We start from the raw sequence: 5,459 nt of genomic DNA, 5'->3' as shown, positions 1-5,459 counted from the left end.
TCGGAACAAAGTATAACCGAGAAAGGTCGGTCCCCTCACCAAAAATGCGGCAGAGCCCCGAAGCGAGTGCCTGCACTCCCTTCGAGGCTCGAGGGCTACTATCGGGTACCGTAATTAGGGGTACCCCCAACACTCCTAATCACGGCTGGTAAACACCTTCAGAGCAAAACCGTGAAGACTGACAGTTCGGGTCAAAATCAAAGCTTCGTCTACCAAGGGACGCGGTCTCGCCTCACCCGAGCCCGGCCTCGGGCGAAACAGTGGTCCCGGACGAATTCACGTCTCGCCCGAGGGTCTCCTCAGGCAGTGAGCACACCCTCGGGTCAGCCGAAGGCAAGCCTTGTCGTGCAAGCGACCTTGGCCAAATCGCCTTACCAGCCGACCGTATTGCATGCGCATTTAATGCTAGGATCGCCTGACACCTTATCCTGACACGCGCGCCTCAGTCGGCAAGGTCGAAGTGACCGCAGTCACTTCGCCCTTTCACTGACTGATCTGACAGGAAAACAGCGTCGCCCGCCCCGCTCCGGCTGCTGTGCCAACCACCCGGGCGAAACCGACAACGATCAAGTTCAGCCTCAGGCGCAACAGGAAGCTTCGCCTCGCCCGACCCCAGGGCTCGGCCTCGGCCTTGGCCTCGGGAGGAAATCTCCGCCTCGCCCGACCCCAGGGCTCGGCCTCGGCCTCGGCCTCGGGAGGAAATCTCCGCCTCGCCCGACCCCAGGGCTTGGCCTCGGCCTCAGGAAGAGTCGCATCCTCGCCCGACCCTGGGCCTCGGTCCCAGCCTCGGCCTCGGAGGAGTCGCCGCCTCGCCCGACCTCAGGCTCGGATCAACCGCGCCACAAGGGATACACCATTACCCTACTCCTAGCTAGCTCAGGCTACGAAGGAACAAGACCGGCGTCCCATCCAGCTTACCCCGGTAACAGGCGATGGTAGTTTCCCGCATGCAAACATGACGTCGGTGGTTCTCAAGCCCCCTACGAAAGCAAGGAGACGTCAGCAAGATCCATGCAGCACCAAAAGTTGTACTGCTACAGGGCTCAAGGCACTTCTCCGACGGCCACGATGCTACCTCTACAGGGCTCGAAACGCCCCCCGACGGCCACGTTGTTATCTGTACAGGACTCAGGGCACTTCCCTGCCAGCCACGTTAGCTCCCAGCTACACCCCATTGTACAGCTGGGCATCTCCTTACGTCTATAAAAGGGGGTGTCCAGGGCCCCAGGGAGGGAGAGGGGGGGAGGAGCGAGGAGAAAAGACGAACAAACATACGAGCACACGAGCATACGAATGCACGGCGGGAGAAGATGAGCAGGGGCCGGACCCTCTCTCTCTCTCTCTCTCTCTCTGCTACTCGCTCTCTCTCGCCCTCGCTCTCTCGCAACGCTTGTAACCCCTACTACGAGCACCCTGGTGTAGGATAATACAAGGCTCATTTCCCCACTTGTGTTCCATCTCGCACCAACCCATCTGGGCAGAGGTACACAGCGACAAATTTACTCGTCGGTCCAGGGATCTCCCGGGCCTGAAACCCCGACAAGCACTAATAGGTGCTAGTGACTTATAATATAGACGCAACACGATTAGGCACATAGTGTCGCGTGTCTGGGCCGATGGCTAGACATTAGTGCTGGCACGACACGATACGATTACTAATCGTGTCTATTAGTGTTGTGCTTTATGACATCAGTGTTAATGTCATACCGTGCAATCCGTTTGGTCATCTACAGTCGTAGTGTCGACGACCTAACTTTTGCAGTCGTCTCTAAAAAGAGAGCATATATCTCGGGCCGACCAAGCAAACAAAGATAGGAGCAAGTGTAGGTCAGTGTTCCACTACTGCTGTCAAAGCATCAGGAGCTAGACCCAGTGTCCTGGATTGCTTTGCTTCCGATGCTAAGCAATGAGTTCCGGGGCTGGGATTTGCTGCGGCCACCAGCTCGATCACCTCAGCTATTCTATTCATCACCTTTGATAACACGGCTGTTATGCTCGCACACGCGCCGCCACCAATCTACTCGCACGAGCGCCGCCGGACGAACCGCCTTCATCCTGCAATGTGCATGAGCATGTGAAGTGTTACATAGCATATATGTTCGGTACCCTCTCGTAGAATGGCTTGCCTTCTTCAGTACTGTTTGGGCTACCGAATTACCAATGGCTAGCAATTGGTTCCACCGAGTTGTTTTTTCCTGTATTTAAATTAGCTTATATTATATATTTAGGGTCTGTTAATATATATAATTAGGTAACTAATCCGGCTAGAAATCGTTGGACGTGCGTACAATGTCTTGGTAAAGAGCCAACGAACAAAAACAAAACATTCAGCAATAAGGTCGATCACATATGCAGATCATAAGGGTAGGTGCTCACCGGCATGCGGGGCGTTGGCGGTGCTAACAGCGGCACGGCGCGGAACCGAGCCGACGTTGGTCGACAGGCGACAGCGAGCAATTCCCGTACGCCCGACCCACAGCTCTGCCCGGCGAGACCCGATCGAGCACCGTCAGCGCACCTCGTTGATGCACCCTGGCCTGCCCCCGAGGCATCAACGCTGGCGTATCGGTGTTCCTCCCATGGCGGCACTCGTTTCTCTCTCTCTCTCTCTCTCTCTCTCTCTCTCTCCTCTCTCTACGTTCTCCGGTCGACGCTTTCGACTCTGTTATGGAGAAGGGCACAAGAGACTCGGGTTATATAAACCCTGACAGGCGGAGTCTGCTCCTGAGGGTTTCAGCCGATCCCCAACCAATACACGAAATCACCGTGGCTGATGGTGTGTTTGAGTGATTCTGTTGCACGAATTCGCGTGGCGCGGAGGGGATGAGTCCGACAGCAGGGACCCATCTGCAGCGACACGAAGCGAGAGAGCAGAGGTGTGCAGAGCGCTGGTACACGGCCTAAGGGCGGGCCCCATCTGTTAGTGAACCCGGAGAAAAGGAAAAGGGGAGGGACAGAAGTGGGCTGAGTGGGGGAGAGGGTAAGGGGCCGCACGGTGGGAAATCGGTAGTGGGCCGTAGAAGGTTAGCGGTACAGCGAGGAGAAGCACTGGCGTGGGTTCTAGCCAAAGTAAGGTTTTTTTTTTTCCTTCTTTCTTTTTTCTCATTTTTTGTTTTCTTCTTTATATTTCTATTCTATTTTCTTTTTCAAATTTCAATTTAAATCTGGTTTTGAATTTCAAACTCGAGTTAAATGCACAATAGAAAATTTCTAGTATGATATGCAATTATAATTTATCAAGCTATTTATTTATTATCCTATTTAGGCAAATGTTTTAAACATGCAATTCACACACTCAAATATAGTTATTTTAAGAAAATATTACTTTGGGGTGTAAATTCAAATTAAAATTTTATTTAAGAAATTATTACTTATTGTTGTAAAATGAAGTACTTTCTAATATACAATCTCCATTGGGAAACACTTTAATTTTAATTCTTTTTTGGAATTTTTTTACTAGACCACAAACAAGATTTTGGGGTGTTACACTTTCTTTGTTATTAATGTAAAATATTTGCACTTATACACATTGTCAGATATAAAAAATCATTATGTATACATCAAAATGAACACAATTTTATAACAAGTGATCTCTTGACAAGTTAATTATTTGATTTTATCATTAACTATTACCATAAAAATATATTCACGTATAAGTTTAATGGATCCCCACGGAGAACTAGAGCAAGGTAATAATGATAAAATGGAATAATGTAATAATGTCTGATAACCATAGCAAAACGTTTCAAGAAGTTTACCAAGATGATGTGCCTGCTCAACCTGATCCTTAACTACATCAAGCATAATGTACTCAATAAAGATGGGCTGCTTGTTGTGATGAAAAGTGCAACTGTAATAAAAAATCAAATTCATACGCTAATTTTGCACACTCATAAGAGATGCATTATTGTAGGCTTACAGTAAACCTAGGAATCAATTTTCCTTTCCCTTTTAAAGAAAAAACCTAAATAGCAAGCCAGGCTTTAGGTCATAGTTTAGATCGATCCCAGATTAGCACTTGTTGCTTCTCCTTTTCATGAGCCATTCATTGAGACAAAAACCTAATGCGTACAGATTAGCACTCACTAGTTTAAAGAAAAAACTTGTTGGGGTTCTCCATTTGAAGAATACAATGAGGCAAAACCTAATGTGTACAGATTAGCACCCACCAGTTCATGGCCGGCCGGGGTAGATTTTCTGGAGTAATCTTTGCGGTTGCGTCACTGCATGAGATCACGGAAACACAAAAGGAGTTGGAATTAGTGTCATGCTCATTTAGTATTGCACTATTAACATGTATATCATCGCATAATAAAATAGATAAAGTATGGCTCGTATATTTTATATAATAGATCTATGATGCCATTTAGTATTATAATATGATTTTTTATTTTCTATAAAAATTGACCAAAATCAAATTAGCTTTACTTAAAACAAAGTCAAATTATTTATTGTACGACAGAGTATCTTAATTTGAGACCACAAGGTAACTGGACTCTCATTTCACTAAATCTGCAGTATGTTTGCACTGATGTTCTGAAACACGTGTCATCAGAATTCCACACACCTATGCACGAAATAATCGTTTGCATGGTGACAGACAATTAACTGCACCTGGTGGCCTTCCCGTGCTCTTCAGGTTTAGGTCCCTCTTCCTCAAAGACATCTTCATATCAAGAAGCGCAATTCGTTCATGAGCAATCAGAAATATAACTGAAAACTGCACCGCACCAACGCACTACTACCAGTACCTTCAAGTATATGACTTTGTCGTCCAGCTTCCAGTGAGTGAAAACTTCAGAACAGAAACAAGATATCATATATATTACGTGACCATTAGAGAAATCTGTATAGCGGCGACAGCTTGTTCCGTGTTACCTGATAATAACAGGTTGAGGAAGCCATGCCCGAGGCCCCGAGCATTAATCATCACCTTAAATCTCTGGGTCCTCACTCCCAGTTAGGGCTGGAAACAAGCCGAGCCGAGCTCGGCTCGGCTCGCCCATTTCACGAGCTGGGGAGAGAGGCTCGGCTCGGCTCGAAGGTGGCTCGCGAGCCACATTCTGATATATATAATTGCATTATCTAGTGAATTATTAGTATATAAATATAAATATATAAATATCATTCATCATTATGAGTAATCTGAATTATTAATTGTCATATATTTATCATGAAACGTTAAAAAATAAACTGACTATCTATAAAATTACCCAATATCCATCATTATTGTATATATTAAGTAATTTGGCAAAACTCGCGAGCCAGAACGAGCCGGCTCGGCTCGGCTCGCTAGCGCAACGAGCTCAAAATACTGGCTCGGCTCGCTCGAGGCTCGCGAGCCGCTTCGAGCTCGAGCTGGCTCGCGAGCCTCGAGCTTATTTTCCAGCCCTACTCCCAGTCTCCACATAATCACGCATAGAGGGTACATACTCATACCCGTATGGCCGTATCCGGGA

General features: G+C 47.3%; 2 long non-coding RNA genes across 2 annotated transcripts; both read right to left on the bottom strand.

Moving 5' to 3' along the window:
* Nucleotides 1–1,589: 1,589 nt before the first annotated feature.
* Nucleotides 1,590–2,731, bottom strand: LOC103648072 (uncharacterized). Its single transcript, XR_563225.3, has 2 exons — nt 2,377–2,731; nt 1,590–2,055 (listed from the first exon to the last, which is right to left on the bottom strand). It is a non-coding gene; the product is annotated as an uncharacterized lncRNA (long non-coding RNA).
* Nucleotides 2,732–3,853: 1,122 nt separating this feature from the next.
* Nucleotides 3,854–4,811, bottom strand: LOC103648071 (uncharacterized). Its single transcript, XR_002267750.1, has 4 exons — nt 4,752–4,811; nt 4,615–4,666; nt 4,170–4,223; nt 3,854–4,061 (listed from the first exon to the last, which is right to left on the bottom strand). It is a non-coding gene; the product is annotated as an uncharacterized lncRNA (long non-coding RNA).
* Between the last annotated feature and the right edge of the window lie 648 nt (nt 4,812–5,459).

Source organism: Zea mays, chromosome 2 (assembly GCF_902167145.1).
Source record: "Zea mays cultivar B73 chromosome 2, Zm-B73-REFERENCE-NAM-5.0, whole genome shotgun sequence".
NCBI classification, from domain to species: domain Eukaryota; kingdom Viridiplantae; phylum Streptophyta; class Magnoliopsida; order Poales; family Poaceae; genus Zea; species Zea mays.
The sequence above is the reverse complement of the archived record's forward strand: the minus strand, read 5'-3'. Positions and strand labels throughout refer to the sequence as shown.